The sequence below is a fragment of the Pongo abelii genome, chromosome 7 (assembly GCF_028885655.2).
Source record: "Pongo abelii isolate AG06213 chromosome 7, NHGRI_mPonAbe1-v2.0_pri, whole genome shotgun sequence".
Taxonomy (NCBI): domain Eukaryota; kingdom Metazoa; phylum Chordata; class Mammalia; order Primates; family Hominidae; genus Pongo; species Pongo abelii.
Window position 1 is genome coordinate 120,298,509 of NC_071992.2, and position 19,732 is coordinate 120,318,240.

Here is a 19,732-nt window from a genome sequence, read left to right on the forward strand (position 1 = left end):
TCAGCTCTCTCCGTGCTGACACTGAAAAGCGGTGTCACTTTTCTGCATGGGCAGAGAACTTGTTGCTGTTTTGTGCCTATTGCTAGAATTGGCTCTGAGAGGAAAGTTCAGGCCTCCCTCTGTGCTGAGACTTAAGGGATATAATTGTTTGGAATTTTCCACAAGGTGAGCACCATATGCACTCATGGAGCTAATGCCCTGGGGAAAATTGGTTCCAGCAGTACAGTCAGTCAAGTGGCTCCCAGAGCATTGATTTTGATGGGTTTGAAAAGCTACGGGGCTCCAGGAGCATTTGAATAAGGATGATTTAGGGAGATCTACATAATGTTTGTAGCTTTTCAATTCCCTCCCATACAACCTGAACTAATGTGTGAGAACAGAGAAAGCTGATTCCCAGAAAGCCAGTCCTTAGGGCCTGAACTGGGCAGGCCCACTCTCCCATTTTCCATCTCTCCAAATCCTCAGGGCCAGCACAATCCCACCTCTGGGAAACACCCTCTGACCTTTATTAACCACGTGAATTTTGCTCTCTCTAAATTCCCATGCTACCTACTATTTCATCTGTTCAATTAACATTGACCAAGCTCCTACTTTGTTACAAGCAAATGAAAATGACAATGCCATCATCCTCCCCTCGTGGGGAGTTGGCGGGAAGACACATGCTCATCAGAGTATGCATAATGCATTAATATTAATGTATACTGCCTTAGGATGCTTTTCACTTCATCTGCATGTGTATACATCTATGTTTTAATTACATATGTATGAACTGGTTTTCCCATAAGACTGTAAGCATTTGAGACATTTTGAGATTGGGGCTGTATCTCATGTGGTAATTCACAGGGTGCAGAGTATAAAGCAAAGCTACGATCATTCCTTTTGAAATGGAAAGTAAATGGATTTGGGGAAGCAGAGTGCTGCGGTCAGAGCATCTTCTGGAAGAAAAGCAGCAAGTCACTCGTGTGTAATAATGAAGTATTCGTGGTTGGTTTCACTAGCACTTTTTCCACTTGAAAAAATCCCCATGAGTTATGAAGCCAGAACAGAACAGAATCCTACTGCTGACCTCAGAATACACTGTGGACTGATAATTTCCAGGTGTATCTTTTCAGGGAGGCCAAATAGGTAATTAAGAAGCAACGAAGGATTTTCCTAAGGGAAAAAATTAAATTGGATCTCTATTTTATACCATACACAGATATAAATTCCAAGTGAATTAAAGATCAAGATGCAAAAAGAAAACCCAGATAGCTAATGGAACATCTCTTTATTTTCTTGAGCTAAGAAAGACCTTCCTAATAAACAAAAAATACCATAAAGCCATAAAGAAAAATATTGAAAGATTTGAGCATATAAAATTAAAAACTTCTTCAATAAAGAAAAAGTATTTTTTAAAAAGCCACCAAGGAGGATAATATTATCCATACCATATAAAGACCAATGAGAAAGGTAAATTTTTTAAAAAGCTATCTATAAAAAAGGATAAATAAAATGACATAGGCTGGGCACAGTGGCTCACACCTGTAATCCCAGCACTTTTGGATGCTGAAGTAGGTGGATAATCTGAGCTCAGGAGTTCAAGACCAGCCTGGGCAACATGGAGAAATCCTGTCTCCACCAAAAATATGAAAAATTAGCCAGGCATGGTGGCGCATGCCCGTAGTCCCAGCTACTCAGAAGGCTAAGGCAAGAGGATCACTTGAGCCCAGGAGGTAGAGGTTGCAGTGAGCCAAGGTTGTGCCACTGCACCCAGCCTGGATGACAGAGTGAGGGCCCATATAAAAAAAAATAAAATAAAATAAAATAAATGACATAAACAGGAAAATTACAGAATACAAATGGCCAATAAGCGTGAAAAAAATGTTAACTCTTACAAGTGTTCATGGACAAATCTATTCTTTGTTGATAGGTTTGACAGAGTTTAAAATGATTGACAATGTTAACTCTTGGTGAGGTTGTGAAGATTTCCTCACACACTGCTGGAGAAAGTGTAAATTGCCCTCTCCTTTTGGGAGGACAATCGTGTAACATCTAACACAATTGTAAATGCGCATAGCTTTTCATCCAGGGGTTCCCTTCTTGGAATTTACCCTTAGATGGGGTCCAAGAAGACCATACACAGAAAAAATAAGCTACATAAGGTGGAAAAATATGTGTAATATATACCATTGATGTCAATTTGTAAAATGAAACTTGATTGTTACATATGTTTTATATATATGTAAACAATGATATTTACTGCAGCTTTTTTTTTAGAGTAAAAAATTGAAAACAACCTTATAGGAGAATGGTTAATCTAGTGATGATCTATTCATAACCACATGACTAGGCAGAGCCTTAAACAGTGACACAGAAATTTATTTTAAGACGTGTCATTACATGAGAAAAGCAAAACAGAACAATACACGGTCTCTTTTATATTTTTTTTAAAAAAACATATTGCATCATATGATGTTTTATCCCCTACTTTGAACATCAAAAATCTGAATACATCTTAAAATCAATAACATCATAGATTAATTGGCAGTGTTTTTTCTTTCTTAGTGGTACATAAAATCATTGCATGCCTTACAAACAAAAGGATCATATATTTGTTAGGAATGTGGTATACATACATTAATTTATTATGCAAATGAGCTTTTTCAAAGTCAGGAAGGATGCCTACTACAATGTCCATAGGAGATAATCTGTAGGATGTGTCTGATTAAACAAGGTAAGGGGATGGGAATGTTTTACTCTATATGTTTCTATTTTTGAATTTTGACTACATGTGAAATAGAATCCCATTTGAACAGTTAAAAATATATGTGCCTAGAAAAAAAAATCTAGTGGAATGTAAGCCAAAATATTATCAGTAGTTTTCTCTGGGTAGAAAAGTCATAATTGACTTTTATTTTATTTTTTGGTTTGTTGGTATTTCCGTATTTTCTCCTACAGTTAATACATATCAGTTGTATATATTTTTTAAAAGAGCATGAAATTCCAAGACCTGCTGCATTAACTCCATCTGTAGCAACAGGCATGTCATGAAGCCCTGGGTTTACATTACCAATATACAAACACGCTTGCATCCCTGCTCACCTACACAGACAGCCAGTTAGGTAATCATGGGCAGAGATGCCTACACTTGTCCTCACCTGACTGTGTTTATCATGTCATGGGTACCAATGACAAGTGAAATAGGTCCCTGCTCTCTGGGAGCTTCTAGCCTAACTCAAGGTGTAGGTTAGAGAGGAAGTATACAATATGGAGAGCCCTGGCCCAGCCAGTTGACTTGTTGCTGAGACAATCTCATTTTGCTACAATTTCAAAAATGATAAACCACCTGCCTGATGAATTGTGAGTTCCTTAGGCAAGCTAGCAGGATGATTGGGATGAAAAACACCCAACTTCATTGATCCCAGGATCTTCAATTGTGTGACTTAAGCTAAACCTGTGTTTTTATTGCCATCAGTCTATTTTTGTCTTTATCATAGTAAAATCCATTTTACAATGTGATTTTATAAAATAAGGTAGCTTTCTCTGATTAAAATCTTTTAGAAAGAAAGAAAGAATTTTATTATTTTTAGATACTATACCTCTTTGAAGTCATCTGGACTGAGTTTTCTCATTTTGACTAAAAATGAGAGGGCAAGTTCATCAGGGCCTCTGCTTTCAAATGCCATCAGTGGACAAGAGAAGCTGTGGATCGTTGCCACCATGGCAGAGCCTCCTGTTCCCTGCCAATGGCGAAGCTTCTTTAGTGATCACATGGATCCAGTGCTCTCAGCAATGATGAGCTGTATGTGTATTTCTTGGTTGCTTAGAGTAAACAAAGAATTTATTTTGGCTCCAGTGATGTTTCAGACCTTCTTCTGTTTAAAATCAAGCTGACTTCGAATCATACATCTTTGTTTCCACACATAAAAATATGATGCCATTGTATCCCCAGATGTTAGAGACCTAAACACACTCACTTATCCTGTTAGCAGTTTTCTCCTCATCTGACTCCATTTGGGGAATAGGTATTCACTTCCTCTTTCCAGAGAGGACCTCAGCAGATCATAGCCACATGTTGCATGGCTCAGCTGGACTCACAGACCCAAGGAAGAACAAGGAGAAGTCTTGTTCTTCCAAAGAGCAGTCTGGAGTATAAATAAATACACCAGACCACATGCATAGAAAACATAGGCTGTTGGGAGAACTGGAAAGAGATTCTGAGGATGAGAGAGTGACTGAGAGGAACAGGAACAATGGTAACTCAGATAATTATCTACGAAGGTAACCAGAGGCAAAAAGATCTTTAATACAGTGAGAAACAAAAAGCTATCAACAAATGAAAATTAGGCTGACAGCTGACTTAGCAGAAATGATGGAAGTCAGAAAACACTAGAGAAGTATCTTCAAAATACTGATATAAAATAACTGTCAACCTAGGTTAATACATTTTGTAGAAATATTTCTCAAGAACAAGATCAAAATAAACACATTTTCAGGTGAACACTGAGAAAGTTAACCTCCAAACTCACACTAATGGAAAATCTATGTCATACTATAAAAAGTAAGAGAAAAGAAGTAAAAAAGGATTCCAGAATCTAGTTCTGAGATATAGAAAGTAATGAATTGTAATTGTAAATAAAGAAATAAATTATTTTAAATTGTAAGTTTGGAAAAAATCTAAAACATGTTATACAAAATAATATTTAACTTGGGTCAAAAGAGCTAACACAACGGACAATTTCTTGTCGGGGTTTTCCTAAGGTCTTTGTATTATTTGAAAGGTGAATTAAAGACATTGATGAACTTTTCATTCTTTAGGATGCATGTTGTAGTTTTTAGAATAATCATTAGAAAAAGAGAGAAAAAGAATAGAATACAGGAAAAATTTAATCTGTTCCAAAAAATGACAGAAAATATAACTTTAAAAATTGGGACAAATGAAAGCATATAATAAAATGTTGGAAGTAAGTTCAAATATATCAGTAACCTCAAAACATGAAAATGGGCTGAATTATTTACTTAATAATTAGGAATTGTCAAAAAATATTCTGCTATAGTCTAAGACATGACACACATAAAACATAAGAATGTAGAAAGGCTTAAAATAAAAGGACAAAAGCAATAATATTTCAGGCAAATACTAACCCAAATAAAGTCACTGTTGCTCTATTATATCAGTAAAAACTTTGAGGCAGATAGCAGAAGGCCAGCACATAATAGAAAAAGTTGAGTTCAGCAGAATATACCATTCTAAATTTGCATAGACCTATTAGTGAAGTTTACAATATGTAAAGAATATTTGATGAAACTACAATGAGTAATTGACAAGCAAAACCATTTAATACACTTGATCCAGTGACCACATTGAACCCTGAAGCCAAAATAAAGTTAGTTCTTTGTAAAGGTTGATATAATGGACAAACCTCTGGTGGGTTTGGCCTAGGGAAAAAAAAGGAGAGAAAAAGATATAAAAACCAATATTAGAAATGAAAAGTGGCTGGGCATGGTGGCTTAAGCCTATAATCACAACACTTTGGGAGGCCAAGGCAGAGGATCACTTGAGCTCGGGAATTCAAGTCCAGCCTGGCCAACATAGTGAGATCTTGTCTCTACAAAAAAATCGAACATTAGTCGAGCATTGTGGTGGGCGCCTATAGTCCCAGCTATTCAGAAGGTTGAAGCGAGAGGATTACTTGAGCCCTATTGTACCTCTTTAAAGTCATCTGGACTGGGTTTCCTCATTTTGTCTAAAAACGAGAGGGCAAGTTCATCAGGGCCTTTGCTTTGAGATGCCATCAGTGGAAGAGAGAAGCTGTGGATCGTTGCCACCATGGCAGAGCCTCCTGTTCCCTGCCAATGGTGAAGCTCCTTTAATTAGGGAGGTTGAGGCTGCAGTGAGCTGTGATTGTGCCATTGCACTCAGCCTGGGTGACAGAGCAAGCCCGTACCTCAAAAAAAAAAAAAAAAAAAAAGTAAAAGAAAAAGAAAAATACAAAAATTGGGATTGGGAGGCTGATGTGGGAGGATCATTTGAGCTCCGGAGGTGGAGATTCTGTCTCAAAAAATAAAAATAAAAAGTAGAAATGAAGAGTCAACCACAGATACAACAGAAATAACAGAAAAAATAATAGGAACATTGTAATGCATTTAATGTAAACCTGATGAAATTAGGATTCACATCTATTATATTTTCACACACTACGGTATCTCCAGTGCCAGAACTGTAGTCATTATTATTGAGTAAATAGGTCTGAAACCTTAGAAAAAGGATAAATTATCTGAAAAATATAATTTACCAAAACTAACTTACACAAAAAATGGAATCTGTATTTTGAAACGTTTCCAGAAAGGAGCGATAAATAAACAGAGCATAGAGGATTTTTAGGGCAATGAAACTACTCTACAATACTATAATGGTGGCTACATGCCATCACAAATTTGTCCAAATCCATAGATTGTACATCAAGAGTGAGCCTTAACACGGGCTATTAACTTTGGCCAATAATGCTGTGTCAGTGCAGGTTCATCAGTTACAGCAAATGCTCCGCTCTGGTGGGATGTTGGTGATGGGGGAGGCTGTGCTTGTGGTCGGGGAGGAGGCATATGGGAACTGTATATTCTGCTCAATTTTTCTGTGAACCTAAAACGGCTCTTAAAAAATTAAAACTAAAAATAAATAGTCCAAAAACACCAAAACCTACCCAAAAAGGGAATGCTAGGCTCAGATGCTTTTAGGAGTAAATTCAACCAAATTTTGAGGAATAATTTTTTCAACTTATACAAACTTTTCCAGAGAATAAAAAGAGAAAACACTCCCCTTCTTTGAGGCAAGTAAAATATTGATTCCAAAACTAGATAAGACAGTACAATAAATAAAAATTAAAGCCTATGTTACTCATGAACATAAAAGCAAAAATTCTACCCAAAATATTAGCAACTCAAGTCCAGCAGAACATAGCAAAATAATAAAACATGATCAGACTGGGTTTATTCCAAGAATACAATGGTAGTTGAATATTAAAAATCAAATAGTGATTTATCACACTCATAGATTAAAGGAAAATAAAGTAGGATATGCTCAGTAGAGGTAGTTAAAGTAGTTAATAATATTTAACAATCTTTAATGATTAAAAATTTTTTTTAATCTCTTAGCAAATTTGGCTTAGAGAGAAAATTTCTTAACCTAATAAAGGATTCCTAACAAAAAACTAATCCCAACTCTAAACCTAAGGGCCCAATAGTGAAACATTAGAAGTGCCTTTGAAAAATTGAAACTAGAAAGATGCTGGCCCATCCCACACTGGCTATTTCCACTGTGATCCAACCACACTGGAACCCTGGCTATAGTGAAATAAAAATGACAAAAGATATAAAGACTGGAAATGAAGAAACAAACTATCATTATCTATATAAGATTTTCTACATGAACAGAACCTCATAATCTAAGGATTAATTATCACAATTAACAAGAGAGTTTATCAAAATTCCTGCTACTACTCAAAATGCAAAAATCCTTTGCACTTTCAAATATCCACAACAAAGAGTTAGAAAATATAATTTTTTAAATATACTAATTAAAATATCACAAAATAACTGAAACCTAACAAAATAGATCTAGGGATAAATCTAACAAAAGATGTGAAAGATCTTCATGGATAAAATTATAAAGCTTTACTAAAAGGTATTAAAGGTCAGCTGGGCGCAGTGGCTCACGTCTATAATCCCAGCACTTTGGGAGGCCGGGGCGGGCAGATCACGAGGTCAGGAGATGGAGACCATCCTGGCTAACACAGTGAAACCCTGTCTCTACTAAAAATACAAAAAACTTAGCCGGGCTTGGCAGCAGGCTCCTGTAGTCCCAGCTACTTGGGAGGCTGAGGCAGGAGAATGGGGTGAACCTGGGAGGTGGAGCTTGCAGTGAGCCGAGACTGCACCACTGCACTCCAGCCTGGGCAACAGAGCGAGACTCCATCTCAAAAAAAAAAAAAAAAGGTTTACACTAATGTAGAAAGATAACATGTTCATGAATAGGGTGAATTAAATACAAAAAGACATTTATCCTCTAACTGACCAATAAACAAAATGTAACTCCAATCAATCCCAACAGGTGATTTCATAGGCCTTGTTAAACTGATTGTACATTTGTATAAAGACCATAAGACCACAGCGATGATGCTCTTGAGTGAGAACAGAAGTGTGGAGACATTGGCCTATAAAATGTAAAGAGTTATTTTGAGGTGGTAGTAATTAAAAAGAGTGATGTTGGTGTAAAAACAGACAAATAGACCAACAGAACAGGAACTAGAGCTCAGAAATAGACTCATATGTATTTGAAAACTTGATATGCACTTGACATGGCATTGTAGACCAAGAGAAAAAGATAGACAATATAAATGTGTTAGCATTATACACAACTAATTATTCATATGAGAAAAAAGAAGAAATATCCCTATTTCACATCATATGCAAAGATGCTTCCAGATGGATCAAGGACTTATATATGAAATACAAAACATTAAAAGTTTTACAGTAAGACAATATCGTTATGACCTCAGGATAAACAAGAATGTTTTAAGCAAGTCACAAAAAGTGTTAAACCTAAGGGAAAACATAGACAATGACAATGACATTAAAATTAAGATTTTCTGTTCATAGGAAACCATCTAGCTTCCAAAAAATCTATTTTCAGAAAAGATACTTGTAGCACATACAATGACAAAAGATTAGTATCCATAATTTAAAGTGAAATTCTACAAATTAATAAGAAAAAGATAATAGAAAAAAAGGGCAAAGGTAATGAATATGCCTATACTAGAAGAGAGTATAAATAGCCAATGACCACAGGAAAAGATGATCAACCTCATTAGTACTCAGGAAATTGAAAATAAAGTGTCAAAGAGATATAAATTCTCACCCACTAAATTTGCAAAAATTAAAGTCTGGCAATATCAAGTATTGTTGGAAAGATTAAGCTACAGGGAACAATCAGTCATACATCGTCATAAGGTCAACATGGGGGACACTGATGACTTCGAGAACAGTTGGTGGTTGGTGCGGGTAAATGCCCAGCCAGAGAAGATTTTAAGAGATGATGGGAGAAGAGGAACTGAAGGCAGAGAGTATAGATGATTCTGTAAAGAAGAGCAAAGAAATAGGGTAGTGCCTGATGAAAGAACTCAGGTCAAAAGCAGTTTTTTATTTCTTCACCCTCCCCATGCCTTCAGATGGGAGAAATGGCAGAAAGAGGAAATTTTTGATGCAGGAGAGAGACTGATGGAGTGATGCCCTTGAGTAGGTAAGAGAGGATGGGATGAAGGCATAAGTGGAGGAATTGACTTTAGATAGCAGCATGAATGGTTCACCTGCAGGAAGAGAGAAACCACAGATGCTGCAGGTACAGGTGCTTGCAGGTGGGTAGGTGTGGTGGTAGCAGTGGGTAGAAGCCCTCTGGTGCTTCTATTTCCTTGGTGAAATAGGAGTCAAGATTGTTAGCTGAGAGGATCGGGGAGAAGGTGCTGGAGGTCTGGAAAAAGAGAAGCTTGAAATTTTCATCCAAAAAAGCACGAGGTCAAATGAGTTAGGAAAGTATAGTAGGATTGCCCAGAGGCACTAAAAGCCCATTTGAGACTGTGGTCATGAGTTTAAGGTGAGACCAGCCAGCAAGATTGTGTGTTTTTTTGGTTTTTTGGTTTTTTTCCAGCCACATTCAACCATATGAGAGCAGGCGCGGAGGAAACAGAGATATTCATTTAACCAGGATTGTTTCTTTGCTGAGCCAGCATGACAAATGGAGAGGGGGAGAGAGTTGAGGATGTACCAAGGGAGTGATTATAATGATTAACCATGGAATTCTTGCAGAGGAAGATGAGGAAATAGGATAGCAAGTGGTTGAGTGATAGGATCAGTAGCTTTAACGTTCTGCCAGACTCGAAGGATGGTTGGAATTGAAGGACTGAAGGGAGCATATAGGAAAGATTAAAGGTGGTGGTCAGTGTAGAATACATGGAAATGAGATGAGAAGGAGTTTTGATTATTGGTAATAAATGCATCTTGGAAATAGAAGTCAGGTAAAATGGAAGAGGGCTTTTAAAGGAGAAGAATTCAAGGAACTGAGAGTCTAGGATGATGGAAGAATCATCTTTATGTAAATCTACACAAATTAACAGGGGCTTATGTTGTACAGAGGGATGGTGCACTAGGACTTATAGTCAATAAATAAGTAGGGGCCCTACTAGGTCAAGTGGTGTGATGGCTATTGGGAAAAAACATCTACCACTTAAAAGTGTTGCAGGGGAGGCAATAAATTCAGAGGAATATGCAAGAAAACTTTATTTTAAACCATATCATATCTTTTTTAAAAATGGCATTGCCTATATTCTGAAATACTACCAGTTCATTTTGAATAGCTCAAGTTCCTGCTTTACTGATTAATTTTTGAGATCTGTTCAGAATATATACTTGTCTTCTCATTTATCAATCATTATTTATTCAGCACATTTTCATTCAATGCATACTCAACAAATATTTGCTCTAGGTACTTAAAATCCAACAATGGGAACAAAACAAAGATCCCTACCCTTGTAGAGCTTATATTCCCAGTCTATTTATTTTATTTTCAATTTTGTGTGGAAATCAGAGCTGTGGATCATCTTCCTTTTATAGTAAGCTATTTTGCTCCAAGTACAGTGAACAAAATGGAGTCAGTTAAAAAGAAAATAAAAACGGAGGCACCAAAGCTGGGCACTGAGTGGGAACATTTTCCTGCCAAGCAGGAAACCCAGTAGAGTACAGGGTGTAGTAGGTTCCCATGGATAAGAAATGAATATCTTTTAGAGCCTGTCTTAGTCCATTCTGTGTTGCTACAACAGAATACCTGAGACTGGATAATTTATAAAGAACGGAAATTTACTTCTCACAGTTCTGGAGGCTGGGAAGTCCAAGGTTGAGGGGCCAGCATCTGGTAAGAGCCGTCTTGGTGCATCATCCCATGGCACAAGGCAGAAGAAGGCCCAGGGAGCATGCAAGACAGAGAGAGAGGGAGGGGGCCAAACTCATCTTTTAAATCAGGAGCCCACTCTGGCAATAACTAAGTCATTCCCACAATAACAGCATTAATTCATTCAGGAAGGCAGAGCTCTCATGATCTAACTAACTCTTAAAGGTCCCACCTCTTAATACCATCACAATGGCAATTAAATTTCACCATGAGTTTTGGAGAAGACATTCAAACCGCAGCAAAGCCCAAAGACCAGGAATGATTTCTGTCCCATATTAGATAGCAAAGTCTCCATATGCTGCTGACTGACTGAAGAGGTCTGGGTTTGTCAACTCGGCAACAAGACTGTGTTACCGGCAGAGGGGATCTGAGTCACAAGGCACCAAAATATGTTAGTGGTAGAAGGTATCTGAGTTACTGGTGGCAAACCCATATGAGTCAGCAGGAACCTCAGTTCTTGCCTCCTCAGAAGAAAAGAATTTGACCGAGAGGCATAAGGCCAAAAAGGAGACTGAGGCAAGTTTCAGAGCAGGAGTGGAAGTTTATTAAAAAGCCTTAGAGCAGGAAAGAAAGGAAAGTATATTTGAAAGAGACCCAAGCTGACATCTTGGAGGTCCAGTGCAGGGTGTAATTTAAAATTTCATATGCTGGCCTACTTCCATGTCTTGTGCCCTTTTCCCTTCATTCTTCCCTTAGGGTGAGCTGCCTGCATGCACAGTGCCCTGCTTGCGCTTGGGAGGTGAGCATGCGCATTGTGTTTACTGGAGATGTGTGCATGCTCACTCGAGGCTTTCTTCCATTTTCTGGTGGATTGCCCCTGGAAGGTCATACTCTGCCATTTTTCCTCTTAATCTGCATGCATGAGCCCACTTGCCCAATTCCTGAGATATTATTGGAGCCTGCCGATTACCAATTTCAGGTATTTGTATCTGTTGGGAAACTACCTCTCCCTGGCACCAGCTTTAACCTATGATCATTTTAGAGAGGCAATGTGACAACTGCTGGACCTGATTGTTGCCTGACATTCCTAGTGGGTTGGGGGGAGTCTCCTCCTGCCCCACTCATGCCTGACTAGCTACCTACTGTAACAGCTGGAGGTGGTCAGCTGTGGACGTGGGCCACCCATCCAGGAGCATGGTGTCCGGCTGCCTCTGCTGCATGTGTGACCTGCCCAAGTTGACTCTGTGTAGGTGTTGGCAGGCTGATGGCCAGACCAGGGATGTTTGGTCCAAGGTCTCAGACACATTCTGTAGTAGTTTCCTAGAGCTGTCAAAACAAAGTACCACACGTTGCGTGGCTTAGAACACCAGAGATGTATCATCTCACAGTTATGAAGGCTGAAAACTCTGAGGCCAAGGTGTCGCAGGGTCACGGTCCCTCTGAAACCTGCAGGGGAATACTTCTTGGCTTCTTCCAACTTTGGTGGTTTGCTGGCAATTTCTGGCATTCTTTGACTTGTACATGTGTCCATCTAGTGTTCCATCTTCACACGGCATCCTCCCTGTGTGTCTTCCCTCTGTATGTGTCTATCTCTATGTTTAAAATTTCCCCTTTCAATAAAGATAGCAGTCATATTGGACTAGAGGCCCGCTAAAGACCTCATCTTAATCTGATTACCTCTGTAAAAACTCTATTTTCAGTTCTGAGGTACTAGGAGTTAGGACTTCAACATATGTTTTTTTTTTTTTTTTTTGAGATGGAGTCTCACCCTGTCTCCCAGGCTGGAATGCAGTGGCACAATCTCGGCTCACTGCAATCTCTGCCTCCCAAGTTCAAATGATTCTTATGCCTCAGCCTCCTGAGTAGCTGGGTTTACAGGCACATGCCACCACACCTGGCTTTTTTTTTTTTTTGTATTTTTAGTAGAGACGAGGTTTTGCCATGCTGTCCCAGCTGGTCTTGAACTCTTGACCTCAGGTGGTCCACCTGCCTTGGCCTCCCAAAATGCTAGGATTACAGGTGAGAGCCACTGCACCTGGCCTTTTTTTTTTTTTTTTTTTTTTTTTTGAGCACACAATTCAACTAATAACTCTGAAGGAAATAAAAATATTTTACCCCAAAATATATTTTTTATATTTAAAGAAATATAAATGGCTGCCACAAAGCCAGCAAACAGAAGTGACCTTGCAAAACTGTATTTTGTGGCGAAAAATATGCATCTGTGGAGCATCTCCATTAAGTGTAGTCAGGCCCTTTCCATGCCTTTCCAGGATCTAGAAGAGATTGAGAATCTGACATCTTTAAAAAAATAATAATTTATCAACTATTCTGTCAGAGGGAGGCTTCGTCTACATAATAAGGCCATCTTCGCCAGCCACCCCTTTTCCTTCCTCCCTCCCATAACCTGTCTTGCCACTAAAACCTGGTTTTGGGGCATCCTTTGAGTTCATATTCTTTCTATAATCCCAAGATGACACAGAAACTTCTAGAACATGTTGTTGGGTGGAATCTTCATTCTGAAGGCTCCCATGTATACACATTAAATAAATTGTATGCCTTTCTCCAATTAGTCAATCTGCCTCATGTCAGTGATTTTTCAGTGAACTTTTAGGGGCCAGGAGACTGTAGCCCCCATATTTTGAGGACACAATTCAACCCATAGCACAATCTCAATCCTAACTGATGGTTCTAAACTGCAGACCTTACCTGTGTCTAACTGCCACTGCATCTTTCCTTTCTATCTCCCATTGAAACTGCCTTTGCAAAGTTATGACATAAGAGAAATCTGACATGGCTGACTCCATCTTGCTTCTATCTAGCCTTACAGGCTGGCTGTCTTTGCACATTCCTGGGTGTGGGCCAAGCTAACTTCGGGAGAAATTTAATTCATAGTTTAAATGATAGTAACCCTTTCCCAAAACTGAACTGCTCTTGTAAAACTAATGAAAGGTCACCATCTTAGGAGGACATGATGTAGGTGTAGTTAAAAATTATCAGCCATTATTCCAGAGGTCACAAGAGTTGCAAATTCTCCAATTACTCCTGCAGATAACATCACTATTAGAGAAACTAAGATTGGCCTTTTGAGTTGTCTTTTCAGTTTTTTGCATTTCTGACAACTGAATGGCCCCACCCATGCTTGCCAACCAGTCCTGTGGCCCCCACCTAGGAACAGATTCAGCTCAGGAGGACAGCTTCAATTCCCTATGATTTTGTCTCCAATCAGTCAGCTCTCCCCACTCTCTGGCCTCTTACCCAGCAAACTATCTTTGAAAAACCCTTAACCTCTGAGCCTTTGATGAGATTAATTTGAGTAAAAACTCTGTCTCCCATGTGGTATGGCTGACCTTGCATCAATTAAACTCCTTCTTTACTGCAATGCTATGGTCTTAGTAAATTGATGTTGTTTGTGCAGTGGGCAAGAAGAACTCATCAGATGCAGTTACACCATCATTTCAAACCCTCTGTATTAGTCCATTCTCATGCTGCTGATAAAGACATACCCAAGACTGGGTAATTTATAAAGGAAAGAGGTTTAATTGACTCAGAGTTCCACAATGCTGGGGAGGCCTCACAATCATGGCGGGAGGTGAAAGAGGAGCAAAGCCACATCTTACATTGCAGCAGGTAAGAGAGAGCTTGTACAGGGGAACTCCCATTTATAAAACCATCTGATCTCATGAGATTCATTCAGTACCACGAGAACAGTATGGGGGAAACCTCCCCCATGATTCAATTATCTCCACTTGGCCCTGCCTTTGAATGTGGGGATTATTACAATTCGAGGTGAGATTTCGGTGGGGACAGAGCAAAACCATATCACACCCAGGGCCAACATCACTCGCAGCTCCATACTTTTACACAGCTTGTTAGGACTGAATTGCCCTCCACAAAATTTCATACATTGAAGCCCTAACCGCCAATACCTCACAATGTGACTATATTTGGAGATGGGGCCTTGAAAGAGGTGATTATAAGCTAACATAAGGTCATGAGAGTGGGCCCTAATCTAATCTGACTGGCATCCATATAAGAAGAAGACATCTGGACATCAGGATGCAGGAAGGCAGCCATCTACAAGCCAAGAAGAGAGGCCTCAGGAGAAACCAAACCTGCCCACACGTATCTTGGACTTCTGGGTTTCAGAACAATGAGAAGACACGTTTTTTGTTGTTTAAAGAGCTGAGTCACCAAGGTGGCCAAATAGGAACAGCTCCGGTCTGCAGCTCCCACCATGATCAATGCAGAAGACAGGTGATTTCTGCATTTCCAACTGAGGTACCTGGTTCATCTCATTGGGTCTGGTTGGACGGAGGGTGAGCTGAAGCAGGGTGGGGCGTCGCCTTACCCAGGAAGTTCAAGGGGTTGGGGGATTTCCCTTTCTTAGCCAAGGGACGCTGTGACAGGCTACTTGGAAAAATGGGACACTCCTGCACAAATACTGCACTTTTCCCAAGGTCTTAGCAACCAACAGACAAGGAGATTTTCTCCTGTGCCTGGCTCGGTGGGTCCCATGCCCACGGAGCCTTGCTCACTGTTAGCACAGCTATCTGAGATCAAACTGCAAGGTGGCAGCCTGGCTTGGGGAGGGGTGTCTGCCGTTGCTGAGGCTTGAGTAGGTAAACAAAGCAGCCAGGAAGCTTGAACTGGGCAGAGCCCACCACAGCTAAACAAGGCTCAATCCCTCTAGACTCCACCTCTGTGGGCAGGGCATAGCTGAATAAAAGGCAGCAGACAACTTCTGCAGACTTAAACGCCCCTGTCTGAAAGCTCTGAAGAGAGCAGTGGTTCTCCCAGCATGGCATTTGAGCTCTGAGAACAGACAGACTGCCTCCACAAGTGGGTCCCTGACCCCCAGGTAGCCTAACTAGGAGACATCTCCCAGTAGGGGATGACAGACACCTCATATAAGCGGCTGCCCCTCTGAGACGAAGTTTCCAGAGGAAGGATCAGGCAGCAATATTTGCTGTTCTGTAGCCTCCACTGGTGATACCCAGGGAAACAGGGTCTGGAGTGGACCTCCAACAAACTCCATCAGACCTGCAGCTGAGGGACCTGACTGTGAGAAGGAAAACTAACAGACAGAAAGGAATAGCATCAACATCAACAAAAAGTTCATCTACACCAAAACCCCATCTGTAGGTCACCAACATCAAAGACCAAAGGTAGATAAAATCACAAAGATTGGGAGAAACCAGAGCAGAAAAGCTGAAAATTCTAAAAATCCGAGTGCCTTTTCTCCTCCAAAGGATCACAGCTCCTCACCAGCAATGGAACAAAGCTGGACAGAGAATGACTTTGACAAGTTGACAGAAGTAGGCTTCAGAAGGTCGGTAATAACAAACTTCTCTGAGCTAAAGGAGGCTGTTCAAACCCATTGCAAGGAAGCTAAAAACCTTGAAAAAAGATTAGACAAATGGATAACTAGAATAAACAGTGTAGAGAAGACCTTAAATGACCTGATGGAGCTGAAAACCATGGCACGAGAACTTCGTGATGCATGCACAAGCTTCAATAGCCAATTTGATCAAGTGGAAGAAAGGGTATCAGTGATTGAAGATCAAATTAATGAAATAAAGTGAGAAGACAAGGTTAAAGAAAAAAGAGTAAAAAGAAAGGAACAAAGCCTCCAAGAAATATGGGACTATGTGAAAAGACCAAACCTATGTTTGATTGGTGTACCTGAAAGAATGGAATCAAGTTGGAAAACACTCTGCAGGATATTATCCAGGAGAACTTCCCCAACCTAGCAAGGCAGGCCAACATTCAAATATAGGAAACACAGAGAACACCACAAAGATACTCCTCGAGAAGAGCAGCCCCAAGACATGTAATTGTCAGATTCACCAAAGTTGAAATGAAGGAAAAAGTGTTAAGGGAAGCCAGAGAGAAAGGTCACGTTACCCACAAAGGGAAGCCTGTCAGACTAATGGCAGATGTCTCAGCAGAAACCCTACAAGAGAGAAGAGAGTGGGGGCCAATATTCAACATTCTTAAATAAAAGAATTTTCAACCCAGAATTTCATATCCAGCCTAACTAAGCTTCATAAATGAAGGAGAAATAAAATTCTTTACAGACAAGCAAATGCTGAGAGATTTTGTCACCACCAGGCCTGCCTTACAAGAGCTCCTGAAGGAAGCACTAAACATGGAAAGGAACAACCAGTACCAGCCACTGCAAAAACATGCCAAATTGTAAAGACCATCAATACTGTGAAGAAACTGCATCAATTAACAGGCAAAATAACTAGTGAACATCACAATGACAAGATGAAATTCACATATAACAATATTAACCTTAAATATGAATGGGCTAAATGTCCCAAGTAAAAGACACAGACTGGCAAATTGGATAAAGAGTCAAGATCCATCAGTGTGCTGTATTCAGGAGACCCATCTCATGTGCAAAGACACACATAGGCTCAAAATAAAGGGATGGAGGAAGATCTACCAAGCAAATGGAAAGCAAAAAAAAGCAGGGGTTGCAGTCCTAGTCTCTGATAAAACAGATTTTAAACCAACAAAGATCGAAAGAGACAAAGAAGGCCATTACATAATGGTAAAGGGATCAATTCAACAAGAAGAGCTAACTATCCTAAATATATATGCACCCAATACAGGATCACCCGGATTCATAAAGCAAGTCCTTAGAGACCTACAAAGAGACTTAGATTCCCACACAACAATATTGGGAGACTTTAACACCCCACTGTCAGTATTAGACAGATCAACGAGACAGAAGTTTAATAAGGATATCCAGGACTTGAACTCAGCTCTGCAACAAGCAGACCTAATAGACATCTACAGAACTCTCCACCCCAAATCAACAGAATATACATTCTTCTCAGCACCACATCACACTTATTCTAAAATTGACCACCTAATTGGAAGTAAAGCACTCCTCAGCAAGTGTAAAAGAACAGAAATCACAACAAACTGTCTCTCAGACCACAGTGCAATCAAATTACAACTCAGGATTAAGAAACTCACATAAAACCTCACTACTTCATGGAAACTGAACAACCTGCTCCTGAATGACTACTGGGTAAATAATGAAATGAAGGCAAAAATAAAGATGTTCTTTGAAACCAATGAGAACAAAGATACAACATACCAGAATCTCTGGGACACATTTAAAGCAGTGTGTAGAGGGAAATTTATAGCACTAAATGCCCACAAGAAAAAGCAGGAAAGATCTAAAATCAACATCCTAACATCACAATTAAAAGAACTAGAGAAGCAAGAGCAAACAAATTCAAAAGCTAGCAGAAGGCAAGAAATAACTAAGATCAGAGCAGAACTGAAAGAGATAGAGACACAAAAAACCCTTCAAAAAAATCAATGAATCCAGGAGCTGGTTTTTGAAAAGATCAACAAAATTGATAGAACGCTAGCAAGACTAATAAAGAAGAAAAGAGAGAAGAATCAAATAGACACAATAAAAAATGATAAAGGGGATATCACCACTGATTCCACAGAAATACAAACTACCATTAGAAAATACTATAAATACCACTATGCAAATAAACTAGAAAACCTAGAAGAAATGGATAAATTCCTGGACACATACACCCTCCCAAGACTAAACCAGGAAGAAGTTGAATCTCTGAATAGACCAATAACAGGCTCTGAAATTGAGGCAATAATTAATAGCCTACCAACCAAAAAAAGTCCAGGACCAGACGGATTCACAGCCAAATTCTACTAGAGGTACAAAGAGGAGCTGGTACCATTCCTTCTGAAACTATTCCAATCAATAGAAAAAGAGGGAATCCTCCCTAACTCAACAGGATGATGAGTCTAACATCATCCTGATACCAAAGCCTGGCAGAGACACAACAACAAAAAAAGAGAATTTTAGACCGACAGCCCTGATGAACATCGGTGCAAAAATCCTCAATAAAATACGGAAAACTGAATCCAGCAGCACAGCAGAAAGCTTATTCACCACCATCAAGTCAGCGTCATCCCTGGGATGCAAGGCTGGTTCAATATACGCAAATCAACAAACCGAATCCACCACATAAACAGAACCATCGACAAAAACCACATGATTATCTCAATAGTTGCAGAAAAGGCCTTCAACAAAATTCAACAGCCTTCATGCTAAAAACTCTCAATAAACTAGGTATTGATGGAACGTATTTCAAAATAATAAGAGTTATTTATGACAAACCCACAGCCAATATCATACTGAATGTGCAAAAACTAGAAGCATTCTCTTTTGAAAACCAGCACAAGAAAAGGATGCCCTCTATCACCACTCCTATTCAACATATTGTTGGAAATTCTGGCCAGGGCAATCAAGCAAGAGAAAGAAATAAAGGGTATTCAATTAGGAAATAAGAAAGTCAAATTGTCTCTCTTTGCAGATGACATGATTGTATATTTAGAAAACCCCATCATCTCAGCCCAAAATCTCCTTAAGCTGATAAGCAACTTCCACAAAGTCTCAGGATCCAAAATCAATGTGCAAAAATCACAAGCATTCCTATACACCATTAACAGATAAACAGCCAAATCATGAGTGAACTCCCATTCACAATTGCTACAAAGAGAATAAAATACCCAGGAATCCAACTTACAAGGAATGTGAAGGACCTCTTCAAGGAGAACTACAAACCACTGCTCAATGAAGTAAAAGAGGACACAAATGGAAGAATATTCCATGCTCATGGATAGGATGAATCAGTATTGTGAAAATGGCCATACTGCCCAAAGTAATTTATAGATTCAATGTCATCCCCATCAAGCTACCAATGACTTTCTTCATGGAATTGGAAAAAACTACTTTAAAGTTCATATAGAACCAAAAAA